At 35.1% G+C, this 14,564-nt stretch overlaps 1 pseudogene; it reads left to right on the plus strand.

The window, feature by feature from the left end:
• The first annotated feature begins 5,275 nt into the window (after positions 1–5,275).
• On the plus strand, positions 5,276–13,635 carry LOC107552643 (tumor necrosis factor receptor superfamily member 26-like; annotated as a pseudogene).
• The last annotated feature ends 929 nt before the right edge of the window (positions 13,636–14,564 follow it).

The following is a 14,564-nucleotide window of genomic DNA, read 5'->3' on the forward strand; positions in this document are numbered from 1 at the left end:
CTGCACTGAAACGGCAACAGCTCTGCTGGGTGTATCCTTTGCACAAGAGACTTGTGCACATGACACCTGCAAAACGTCTGTTCTTGCATAAAAGACATTCAATTCAGAAGCCAGTATCACTTAAATATCACGTTGATATTTTCAGTTCAACCCTCATTCTCATTTGCAAATACAGAGGTCTTTCGAAGATAACAAACCCCCCCAGCCCCCCCACCACCACCACAGTATTAAAATGATTCTTACTCGGTGATCAAACATATATACACTATGTGCATTGTCACTTCATATTATATTATATTATTTAATATTATATTATATTATATTATCAGCAATTTGTTTCTTTAAAAATTCACAGCTTTTCACTTCACAGAACTTTAATAGATGGACTGGAGTCATGTGGATTACATGTGGATTATTGTGATGTTTTTATCAGGTATTTAATGCTCATTCTGATGGCACCCATTCACTGCAGAGGATCCATTGGTGAGCAAATTATGTAATGCTATATTTCTCAAAAACTGTTCTGATGAACAAACAAACTCATCTACATCTCTGATGACCTGAAGGTGAGTATATTTTCAGCAACTTTACATTTTTGGGTGAATTGTTCCTTTGACATACATGACTTCTATAAAATGGTCCAATCAATCTCATTCAAAAGAGAAGATATCTGCATATAGTGACATTATTTCATAAATGTACACAAGTGCACATTTTTCTCATCTTGTCCACTCCTCTCCACTTGCAAGGTTTTGTAGATCTCAGGCTTTTCCCTCTGAAAAGGGAAATTAAAATAACAAAAGTTCAGATGCGTATGCAAACTATAACCATTTTCATGATTTGTAAAAGATGGATGGATTTAACACTGTCAGTACAGTGACGTGAGATATGAGGAGTTGATATTTGTGGGTGCATGTTGGTCTTTAAATGAAAGGTCATAGCCGACTTGCAAATCTGAGCACACAAAACAAGAACAGAGATTTTTAAGCATTCATCAACTTTCAGTAACTAAAGATGTTCATAGCAATAGTCTTAAATTAATAGACATAAAATAAACTGAACTATTACTATTCTTTTAAATACAGGTCAAGCAAAGGAAAATAATATAGTATCATTCCACTGACATAAAGCAAATGACAATGGAGCAGATCAGCAATGGTAGCTTATGGAAACTATAAAAGGTCATGCATTAGTATTTTTCCCCCTGTATTCTGTATTGACAATGTTATTTTTCCAAGACTTAATTTTAACAAACTGTAACTAATGTTGTTTTCTAGCATTTTTATTGATTCTGAACATGTGGCCAGTAGCTATTGGTAACACTATCTAATAGCCTGTGAGCCATTTCTGACATCAGAGGAACAGGAAAGTCCTTTCAGAGGAAGAGCATATATGTTTATTTACTGTAAAATGGGCTGTGAATGCTATTTCACATTCATTTTAAGTAACCTTACAAATTACAATAAAAAAAACTGTTTCTGACTCAGATGTTGTCAACAGAGGTTTCAGAGATCCTTTCTGATGCTGTGGTCCTTCCTTTTACACTACACACTATAGATTACCTCGATAACGCTGGTGACGGCAATATTTTAGCAGAGCACGTAAGTGGAGAGAAGTTGTCTATCTGACAGTATTTGAATACTTCTGTGAGATACCTGTCAAAACCAGTGAAGATGGTGGTTTGCTTAGGTTTCCTAGATTCTTTGAAACGTCAGTATTACTGTTGATGCAGTGAGCTAGTGGTTGGTCTGTGTGCGCTAGTGGTTGGTGTATGTGGTACTGTGATGCTGGAGAGTTTGATTCCAGCCCATGTCGTGTATAGATTCTACTCTTCTTCTCTTTATCCATCACTTCTTCTCATCTCTGTCACTGTCTCAGAATTTAAAAGTGCCAAAAGTCCTCAAGCAAATATTTGTTGCTGTGTATACTCATGAATTTATGATGGGCCACAGTTGCCCCATCCATCAGAGGCACAAACGTTCCCAACATAATCACCCTTTACTGCACGTCTGATGGGTCCTGGTCCAACTGACCGCTGACACCACTGAAGTCACTTCATCTGCCATTTACTGCTTAAACTGTAGTGAGTACTTGTGTTTTTAGCTGATATTAAAAGAGAGAAGTTGTCCTTTCACGACTCGTACATACCTGTTCCCTATTGGGGCCTCATGTGGTAAGATGCCACATGATTCAGTGTGATCATGCATGGTGATACAAACTGAAAATGTGTATGACTGTTTTTCTTCTGTGGAACACAAGAGAAGATATTCTGGAAAATGTGTCAAGGTTTTCTTGTCCATATAAAAAGGTTCCAAAAGAACTTATCTTTGGGTTCCCTAAAGAACCTTTCAGTGAACAGACCTTAAAATATTTTTTTTCCAGTCTGAAGAACATTAATATAAAATATAGCTGCAAGCAGCAATTACCAGGGTTCAAGCACTTTAAGGCCTTTATCACATATATGCTGTTATGGTCTAGGCCAACCTGACATTTTGGGGTGACATCAGAACACATCCATGATGAAGAACACTCACATTCACACACTGAAATGAAGGGTTAAAGTATAATACTTAAGCACACTTACACACACATGCAAACACATTTTGTTGTAGATATAGGGATCTGAAGTAAATTATAGGTAACAAAATGCTTACTGCAAGTCTTCTCTTTATAACACAATTTTCAATTGCACAATTTTTCACTACAATCATAATGAGACATAATTGTAAAATGTGATTCCTCAATGTAAATAAAATAGTAAACGTTGACAAAATGTGACTTTACATGTTATGACAAGGATTTCTTAATGTATAAGTATGAATTTAAAAGCAAAACCTGTGAAAATAGGAATTATTAGTGAGTACAATGAGCCAATTAGTTAGTGAGTACAATGAGCTAATTAGTAGTTCTATGTTGCCATCTAGTGGTTATAATGGCAATTTCAGGGAATTTGCCATTGAAATATATTGTTTTCACCATTTTAACTGTTATTAGAGGCAACTATTGTCCGAGCTCCATAAATGTTGCATTTTGCATGATTTTCTAGAATCATATGACACATGTGCTTTTGATGTGATTTATAGAGAATTGGGTACACTAGGTAAAGACCATATTATTAAATGGCCGTTATATGTTCAAATGCAAAAGTTCAACATTGCTTTGACAATTAATTATTGACCACGAGAGTCCAAAGAATTGTACTGCACTGGTTTTATTGAGGTTAAGCAAAAAACCTATGACTAGTTTGCAAAAGTAGGTTTTTTAGATAATCTCAAGTATTTAAAGAACAATTTGATTGACAGCAGTGGTCCAAGAGACAAAGTTGATCAGAATGAGGAGATCTATTGTATGACATGAAGATCCAGTGTATGTGTGAATATATGAACAGTGTGAATATATGAAAATTTTTTAGCAAGTTGAGGTCACATCATAGCAATATTGTGTTTCTGAATCCTTTTTAACTGTTATAGCGCCACATAAGGTCCGATCTCCTTGAAACTTTGAACTTGAAACTCCTCTGAAAACCGTTTAGGATTTATAGGCTTTTGGTATATTTGGCCACAACCATATCTTTAAATGACCCTCTTATATCTGTCCAAATCAGCTTTTTTTTCTTCTTTGGACAGAGCTCAACATTAATTCTTGTCTGTGAAAGAGAACTGTACAATCTGGTGGAGAAATCGAAACAAATTAATACAACTGCACACAGAAGAAACATACTGCAGTAAATATGTAGTTTCTATATTTATGGGCTCTATATATATATACACACACACACACATACACATATTCAATGATTTAAATAAAAAAAAATATATATATATAGGGCTTGACATTAAGCCTTGTCATTCACTTTTCCGAGTAAAAGTCACTTTTCCGGAATACATAGGATTTTTGTGTTGTAAATATAATTTATTCTGAAGCAATATTCTCATAGGTGTTCTATCAGCTTTGCCATTTAAATCTGCATATTTGTAATAATTAGCCCAGGGCATTTTTTTTATTTTACCTTTATAATTAATTTTTTTTCTCTAATCTTATTAAATGTGTGCTTCATCTATTATTTTAAAATCTTACATTTGTATATGTTGTATATATGTTTTTTTTTTAAATTATGTAATTGAAAAGAATTATATTTTTAATGATACTTTTAAACATTAAACTAAACCAACAGTAGGTGCTGGCAAGTGACTGTCTGACCGTCTTAATGAGTGAGTCATTAAAGGGGTCATAGGATGCTACATGCACTTTTACAAGTTGTTTAAACTTAAATGTGTGTTGGCAGTGTGTGTACACACCCACCCTATAATGATAAAAATCCACCCAGTGTTTTTTTTTTTTTATCTCGTTAAATGTTTTCCCCTTTCTCAAATCAAGCCGATCTCAGATGCCTGTCTGTGTGAGCCCCTCCCACAATAGTTTGATTGACAGTAGCGTTTCAGCACAGACTGGACTGGTGTCTTACCTTAGACCCGCCCTGAGTGAGCTGTCATCAGTCCGCCATTGTTTCACTGCCGGAGCAGATGTAGACAAGAATGACTCCTAAGCGATTGAGGTGTTCTCTTCTTGGATGTAATAATGAATATAGCAGTCGTCATTTACTCCCGACATCTGAGCCGCTGAACTCGCAGTGGATTATTTGTTTCTGAAGGGAATGCGCCCCCGATCTACATAAATGCGTCTATGTTCGCACGAATCACTCATGATCCAGCCTCATTTACAGAATAGTATGTTTTGAAATGAATCTTTGCAAATCGCCTTTCCTAATAATGTGCTAATTAGCAAGTTTCACGATCCAAGTCATATAAACTCATGAATATTCATGTATGCTCCGCCCACTGAAACAAAAAATCTCGGAAACAACAAATCTCGTAACTGTATGAGCACTGTATGAGCTCACAGCAGGCACATACTGTGCAGTAATTAATTAGCCAACGTTTTGTAGAGAAATGAAAACAGGTCGCACCTCAACAATTATTAGCACTCGCACAAATGCACAATGATTTTATACAAGAGTTCAAACGAGTAGTGATTAAGTGACTTACATTTTAGTACAATTCTGTCAGTGTTGACTCTTTTTGGTCCATTTGGTTAACGAAAATAATTCCAAAGATCACAGCAGAACAGTTGCGCAACTGAGCAACACACAGCGGTGGTTCCTTACTGAATGATTCACGTTTTTGAATTAATAATTTGAGTCAGTTATTCAGTGCTTCATTCTTGAATGACAAAGCCACTAGAAGGCAAGCCTGCAACCATTAGCCGAAAAAGCATAATGGCTAAAGCTAACACTTCCGGTCTGGCAGTACGTGGGAACGGAGACCAGAGGCCGTTTTTTTTAATGGATGTCAATGGAGGAGAGGCTTCACTACGATGAATAAACAGCTTTTTAGAGGAAACGGCTTATAATTTAATGAATCGACAGCCTATCTGCTAATCTTCAATATGCTTTACACTAAACAATACTTTTGGATTTAACTATTTTTAGAGTTTACCACGAAAAAAATTTAGTTTTATAAGAGAAGTCACTGACTTTTTGCAAAAGGTGGGATTCAGCTTACGGCATTTCTCATTCATTCCTACGGTATCCGTAAACGGCAATTGAGTGTCGCACAACTCTGACTGAAATTCAATGACGTAAAGGCTGTAATGTGATTGGTTATTAAGGCACACGTGATCCAAGTTAGCCATTACACTTTCTCTAGTAGTAAGTAATACAGACCCTCTCATCTCCCTATAGTAAGACAATCTCTGTTGAATGAATCAGCCGTCTGAACGAATCATTTGAACGAAAGCCTCAATGACTCACTCATTAAGACAGTCACTTGCTGCTACCTACTGGCGGTTTACTTTCATATTTAAAAGTAGCTTATCTTTGGATTTTTTCCCAACATTTAATTTTGTATATTTAAAAAAAACTGATTTAAAACACCAAGCTCATAACATTATTTATGCTGTTGTAATTTTGCAGTGTAAATGCATTCATTCTACATTTCAGCTTCATTAAACTGTCTGTGTAAATGCATCTAAATGCCACTTCAGCTTAGGGTTGCCACCCACCCGTCCCTTAAAATACGGAATCGTCCCGTATTTAAAGGTAAAATGATGTGTCCCGTATCAAATCAATACGGGACGCGATTTGTCCCATATTTTACAAAGGTCAACAAGCTGAATCAACAAATAAGTATTTTGCACTGTTTATAATGCTAATAGCAATTATAATGAAATTAATTTCATAAGAAGTTAGAGAAGCTCATCTTGGCGTCTTTGTTTCAATGGCTATGATGGAGTCTCCAGAATATGTGCTGTTAGCCCTTTCACGCTAGCGCAGCATGCGCTAAACCTGCGCGGTTTAAAACATGGAGGAGCTCACATCCACCCTTTGAACACAAGATTCTCCAGCTGTAGAGCTCAACGGGAAAGTTATCAATGTGTCTGTCCAGTTTGCAGAGAAGCATTTGCTCACATAGACTGTAAAAAAAAGATGGACGACGCACCTTCAATCTCTACCATTGAAGAAAAGTGTAGCCGCCAGCCATTGTCCCAACAGGGCGCGGCCATATTGCGCTGATTTGGAACCGGAGTCTGCGCAGTAGCGAGCGAAGTGGAGCCGCGTCCCGCCCACACTCCCGCAGAGTCGATCGCAAGCATACGCCCCTGACCCTGTTTTAATTAGCCTGACTGCTCCAGTTTTTGTCTGCTGAGAGGACTGTGTTAGAATAAGGTAAATACAACTCCAAAATCCTCATAAATATCCCGAAAAAGTCCGTTGGCGCCTCAGGTCACTCAGAGAAGCTGTCAGTCTCAGCTGTCAATCATGACGTCACAATCCCGTCTTTACAGCATCAGTTAACCAACTAAACCCAAAATTATTTAAAAAACGAACACTTGAACTTACATCAGGAGTGATCAAATCTACAGCAAATGACAAAAGTTATCTTTGGAAAAAAATTATTTGAAGTGAAATTTAATTATTTAGTTTGTCCCATGTCCCATTAGATTGCATGGAGAGGGCGGGGCTTATGACCTATACTGGGGCCAGCCACCTGGGGGCGATCGAAACGCAGTGGCTTCACATTTTAAGACTTAAAAAAAAATGTTTTATTGCAATTGAAAGAATAACAACAGTTATGAAGTAACATGGGGCTAACGGACATCATCACATGAAGTTAGACAAGCTACACAAATTAACAAAATATACCAATGATAAAGAAGAAAAAAAAAGAAAGAAAGCAAGGAAAGTCTTACAATAGACTCAAGAATGTTAAAAGTTTTAGAAGCCTTTGAGTTCAAAGGATTTGACATATTCTTAAAATAAGTAAAAAGGGACTTTATATCAGATGAAAACATTCCAAAGTTAGGTTTGCAATGAATGGTTCTGGCTTTATGAAGGTGAAATTTACCCAGAAGACAAAGCAATAAAACAATATGTTCCAGATTAATGTCCTTGGAATGAAAATCTGACAACAGCAACAACAAAAAAAAAGATTCTGTTATTTCTATCATTTTGTTACAGCAGGAAAAATTGTACATGGTAACTTCTGACCAAAAAGACTTGGTGAATGGGCAATGACAAAACAGATGTAGAATAGATTCTTCATCAGTATTACAAAATGAACGCATTGAGGATATATTCTCAGAAAATCTGCTCAAAAATAAATTACAAGGGTAGTATCTGAGCAATTTTGAAATGGAGTTCTTTAATTTTACTTGGGATAAATAGCCTGTGAGGAAAGGTCCATAAGTTTTTAAATTCAGAGTTCGGATAACAAATCCTCCATTTAGTGCTTTAGAGGGGCATCCTGGAGTTGAAGAAAGTTGCATTTCTAATAAAAAAGTTATTGCATTTTTTTAATCTAATACATAAACACCATTAAATGCAAGTGTAGGAAAATGGTTGTTTACACAGCCATACCATAAATGCGCTTTAAACTAAGTTTTTAAACTGACAGGGATACTTTTACTTTTACACCTTTTAAAAACACAAAATCAGAAAAGGAAAGAAGGTCCCCGTCAGAACTGAACAAATCAGAAACAAAAAAAAAGATATTTTGATTCACCCATTCAATGAAACAAAGTGATTTGTTAACAGACAATATATTTTCATTGTTCCAAAGAATAAATGTGTGCAGAGAGAAATTATGTTTAAAGGCAATCTTCCAGGATTCTAGGGCTTGTTTATGAAAATTTGACAGTTTAATAGGTAACTTACTACACTTAAAGTTACAGGACAATAAAAATAAAAGGCCACCACAATGTTTGAAGAATAGGTTAGGGATCCAAAACCAGGGTAACTCATTATTAGATAAACAATTCTTGATCCAGTTAATTTTGAAAGTCTGGTTAATGATATTAAAATCTAAAGCATTAAGACCACCCTCCTTATAATTTCTTATAGATTTCCTTTGAACACATTCGGTCTTATATTTCCAAATAAAGCAGAATAGCAGAGAGTTAATCATTTTAATAGTTTTTTATCAACATAAAGGGAAAAAGCAGGATAAACTAGGCGTGAAATGCCCTCAGCCTTAGTCAGCAGGACTGTCTCATAAATTGTCAGGTCTCTCTGCAGCCAGCAACATAAAAACTTTTTAATGTTATCTAACCTTGGCTGAAAATTGTGAAGGAGACGGTCTGAGTCAGATCTGCAGATATCAACCCCTAGATATTTTACATGACGTTTAACTATAATACCATCAACAGAATTTTTATTGGAATCATGTACATATAAAATTTCACTTTTTTGGGGATTTACTACTAATCCTGAAGCTTTGGAGAAAATAATAAATTAATTGAAGGCAACAGAAACTTGTGAATCATTTTTAAGAAAAAGACAAGTATCGTCAGCTAACTGACTAATTATCAATGTATTCCCTTCAATATTTATACCTTCAATATTGGAGTGCTTTATATGCAAACTTAATAGCTCGGCGGCTAATAACTTTTTAAGACTCGTGTGGCACACTTGGTTTGCTCACAGTGGACTGTCTGACTTAAAGCGATAGTTCACCCAAAAACGAAAAATTTGTCATCGTTTACACTCCCACAAGTTGTTCCAAACCTGTAATCATGTCTTTCTTCTGTTGAACATAAAAGAAAATACTTAGAAGAATGTGGGTAACCAAACCACCCAATGACTGTGATAGCATTTTTTCTCTACTATGGAAGTTACTGAGGAACAGCAGCTGTTTAGTTACCCACATTCTTCTTCAAAAAAATCTTCTTTTGTGTTCAACAGAAGAAAGAACTTGCAGTTTTAGAACAACCTGGGTAAATTATGACAGAATTTTCATTTTTGGGTGAACCATACCTTTAAAGTGAGAGACATATATACATATGAGACATATATATATGACATATATATGCATATAAGTCATATACAATTTTACATTTAAAAAAAAGTTTTTAAAAAATGCTAAATTATTTAGATTTAATGTAGTCCTAATTTAAGCAAATGAATAAAAACTAAAATAAAAATTAATCTCATGTAACAGCCGCAGAACGGTCAAATAAGACTAATAAGAATGAATAATTTACATACATGAGCATGTTTTCTCATGGCGTATTGTTGAGCTATGAGTTCCTCACTGATTATTTGTGTCCTTGTTTTGTTTTTCTCGGGGGTGGGGGGTGTCATGAACGGGTGTCCCTTATTTTGGCTGGCTGAACGTGGCAACCCTACTTCAGCTGCTTCGGTTTCTTCTGCAGGGGAAAGATAGGTTTTGTTAATACTGATTTCATTTGATTGGTAACAGCCCTATTGTGTCTTATTATATGAAATTATTAATAAAATGTAAGAATTTGAGATGAAAGATGACACAGGCATTTAAGGGGGGAAATGCCCTTTTTATAGGCAAAAAAAAAAGAGACCTGGAAATTAATTTTAGTATGCAGTAACTTTAGTCATATAAAACATAATTTACCGACAACAAAATTGTGGCCAGTAAAAATATGTGTCTGAGTGGCTAATTTTGGAAAACCCCAAGCACTGTGGCTGGTGAGCAAAAAAGTTAGTATACAGTGAATATATGTATTACTGTAGTTAAAATGTGGTTTTAGGTGATGGGGGTGCTTGATGTGTGTCAAACACTAGAAAGGGGTGCACGCTGCAAAAAGTTTGGGAACCACTGATACATTATAAAGAACCTTTGTGCAATGGAAAGTTTCCATGGATGTTAAAGGTTCTTCATGCAACCAGATGCCCATAAAGAGCCTTTATCTTCAAGTGTGTACAGTGAAAGTTGGACAAAAACAAGTTACTTCAAAACATATTCTTTTCCGTTTCACAGAAGAAAGAAAAAGCAAGTTCGGAAATAACAGGGTAACTGTTGACAGAATTTTTATTTCTGGATTAACTGTGACCCACAACCTTATGATCTGTGAAACTGTCTATGTGTTTCTCATAAATATTTCCTGGATATTCACATCCAGCCATAGTTTCCATCTCAACCAACAGCATCAAATACATTGTTGTCCTTAAATGGAAAAGATGAAAAGATTCAAGGGGCATTTATTTCTTCCTCCCCCATGAACTGCATCAAGTTACACATTTTACTTCCCTCTTCCCAAAAAATTACACAAGACGCATACTTCCCAAAGCAATTCTTTAGAACATTTCCAGTGAAATTATGGTAAGAACCTAATCACAAGCACAGAGCAGTGTTTGCGTGTTTTCACATGCCTCTGCTTGTGGGTGTGAGGAAACCAGTGATGTCACAGTAGTCACATAAAAAGCGAGATAGCAATGCTCAATCTACCACAGTGATACAATGGACACTGCTAAGCTCTGGTTTACGCTGCTCTGTGTTTGTGGCTGCTGGATTTTGAGTCTGGCTATAAACTGTGACTGGACCACTGAGTACGAATACGAAGAAAGATGTTGTAAAGCCTGTCCTTTGGGTAAGACCATATGTATTTTTATTGTCTGTTTGTGATTATTGCATGCATGCTAAAGTTTTGTGCTGTACATATTCTTTATCTATAATTTGAGTTACAGCTTTATTAGCACACATTTATACTCAAGTTTCTATTAACCCTTGTGCAACCTTTTGGACGTCTTTGTCCTTTTCAGTTTTGTTTTTTTTCATCATTTTGCCTGTGTTATTGCCAACTGCATAAATTTTGGCACAGGTGTGTATTTTTATTGGAATTTTACTATTTCACTTCCATTTCCTTCAATAAATCTGTTTTGCACTAGGTACAAAAAAATTGTTCCTCTCAGGACCTTAAGGACAAAAATGTCCCCATTGAAACCCATTAAAACTGCTATTTTTAATCGCAGTGCCATTTAACTGTAAAATTATGCAATTTTTGTTGATAGGCTTTCATTATATTGGCAAGGCTTTAAAATTACATTTTTTACTATTTTTTACCAGATGGTGCCATTTTTTCAGGTTTGACCTATAAAGAAAATACTCGTTTTATTTCTGTTTTCTGCTTCTGCATATTATAGAGCCAATTGGATAAATAATGCAGCTATAATTGTGTGGGTGTGTTGGTATGGATGTCAGAGTGTGGTTTGTATGTGTGTCATAAAAAAAAATGTGTGCGTGTGTGCAATATTTGAGAGAGAAAAACTCTACTGCAAATCACAAATCCAACCACTGTGTGCACCAGCAGAGTTTTGCTGGCATCTAATGGGGAAAATTTGGTACTGCGCCCAAACAAAATCTTACTAAAAGATACTTTTTTGAGATATCAACCTCAAATTTGGAATACAACTTGTTTCGATTTATGGTTTTGATTTTCTAGCAGGTATAGAGTTCAACATGTTTCATAAAATGTATATTTTATATAAAACATCGCTCATAAATCATTTTCATAAATCTAAACATCTAGTTCTCGTTTTTTTATTTCACTTTTTAAACTTTTTTTACTTCAACAATAATCTGCCATGGGTCTTTAAAATGAGACCAAACTTAACTCTGTGCTCCCAAGCTTCAAATTTAATGACAGTTTTTTGACATGGACATTTTTGTCCACTATGGACCTATGTGTAACTTGTTTTAATTGACGCACAAGGGTTAAACACTGTTATACCTGAGGTATCATTGGTGGAACCCTCTGAAAAAAGTCAATGTTTGTTACACTGAAGGAAGATGAGAAAACGTTCTAACTTTATTTGAATGTCATTAATTGTTGTGTTTTACAGGTAAGTATCCCAAAGTACCATGTCCAGAGAACAACACTGAAAGTGTGTGTGAGAAATGTTCAACAGCTGTTTCGGCTAAGGACAAATGTTTCTGCAAAGATAATCACTTATGTTTTGATGACAAATGTGGTATTTGTAAGACCAGGGAATGATGCAAACCTGGACATCAGCTGAAGAGAACTTGTAAAGTGTTTTATTATTATTATTATTATTATTATTATTATTCAATGAAATGACACGTGTCCGTTATGATTGTTATTTATGAGCTCATCATATCTGTGGATCTTTCCTGGGGACTTTTTATGGTCATAGTGTGTAGAGGGCATGAGGGCAAAGAGACATTAACGTAGTAAAAATATTATTTTAAATAGCTTTTTCTGTTTGGTGTTTTGGCAGGTGCCTTTGATTATTGGTACTTTTGTGAGCCATGTCCAGACAACACTTACAATGATGCTGAGGACAGTACGTGTAAATCCATTACAAAGTAAAGCTTTTTGTTTGCTAGATTTCATTGGAGTTTTGAAAAAGATAATGCCTTGAGGTGTTTATTAGGTGATAACTGATTTTCTAAAATTAGGTGTGTTGGTGGTGAAATCTTCCCTGGAAACAAGACCCACAATGCAAGATGTGTCTCTTCTGGTTTGTACTTTTTACTACCGTCATATACAACACATACTGTCATTATGGGGTTCATATGCTTGTTGACCATGAATTTCCATTCATATCGCATATTTGTAATGAAAAATGTAACCCTATAGTTTAAATATACCCTAACAGCATTTATCATGTTTATTATACTATCTGTTCCTTATACTATCTGTATAATGTTTATAACTATCTGTATAATGTTTTTAATTTAACGGATTCCTGCTGAATAAAAGTATTAATTTCTTTAAAAAAGCAAAAAGCTAAATCTTTCCGACCCCAATCTTTTGAACGGTATTGTGTGTACTGTATATTGAAATTTGAATCTGAATTTTTAAATTCCTTAATATTTCCAAGATTTCAATTAGCATGGCAGTAGAAACCATGTATATGGGATATACTGTATATACTCAGTATATAACCTTTACATTTATTGAAAAATATTTGATGATTTAGAGGAGCAATCCTAAATTAGTGTAGGACATGCTTTGCGTGCACTCTAACAAACACAGCGCTTGTTTTTCTTTTAGATTTTCTATGTTTAAGAAATGCTGCAAATGCATTTCTCATTTTTCCACAGCAAATTTCACAGTTCAACCAGTAGAGAGAGAGAGAAAGACAGGAGTCAGACTACTCATCCTTTCATGTTGGCCTGTTTAGTAGTCACTGTGTTGACCTGCCTGGTTTTTATCATGTATACTGCTTTTCAAATTTTTTAAATACAAGATGCTCACAAAAAGTAAGTGACATTTTTATGTTTGTCCAATTTCTAGTTATCTATATTTAAGTCTTATACGAGCAATATAATTGCATCTTTCCACAGTAAGTAAACCATGCACACAAAGGATGGTATTGCCCTCAGATACATGCAGTTGCAAACTATCCAAGGAGGAAAAGGCTGAGGACTCGGAAGACCCTTGCAAGCATGATGTGCACAGCTTTCCTTGAAGTTTCTCTGTAACGTGAAGAACACTGCGCAAAGGTGTCATCTCAGTTTCAAAACTGATTCATATAATAAGGAGGAATGAGCAGAAGGTGACATGTTTATGTTTGCCATGAAATTTGCTCTCTGAAGCTGATTTATGCAAGACGTGCAACAGGAGTGATGCTTCCTGTTAACTTTATATATTACCTTGTAAGTGTAAAAACGGTTAAAAGACAGGCTTTAACATTTTCTACAAGAGCAGAGAACAGTTTGCATTATGCAGTTAAGTAAGGGGTGTAATTAAACATTACAAATGTAAGGTTTCACAACAGATTAACCTGAGGACACGGTAATGAATATAAAATAAATTAGTATAGGACCAAAGATTAACAGACACAACAGCCAGCCTTATTAATATGTAATGCTTCATATATGTCTTATTTTTTATAAAAAAATGTTATGATGTTTTTCTGATTTCTCTTTTGTCACATGTGAACACTTTCTATAGTCCACTTTTTATAGTCTAAAGGTTCTTCTGTACATATAAAATCCATAATTTAAATACTTTTGCTAAACAAAACTATTTCTCTTGTTGTTGCATGTTAGGTTTCGACTATGCTTTTGTAAGTGTGAAATATTTTAAACAATAAATATTTATTACAATATATATATACACGTATAAATATTAGCATATCCATACGTGTATATATATATACACACACACACACACACACACACACACACACCCTTCACTTTTTTCAATTTTGTTATGTTGCAGCCTGATACTACAATTGTTTAAATTCTTTTTTTTCTCATTAATCTACACTATCTACCTCATAATGA

Source organism: Sinocyclocheilus grahami, unplaced genomic scaffold (assembly GCF_001515645.1).
Source record: "Sinocyclocheilus grahami isolate Dianchi unplaced genomic scaffold, SAMN03320097.WGS_v1.1 scaffold455.1, whole genome shotgun sequence".
Taxonomy (NCBI): Eukaryota; Metazoa; Chordata; class Actinopteri; order Cypriniformes; family Cyprinidae; genus Sinocyclocheilus; species Sinocyclocheilus grahami.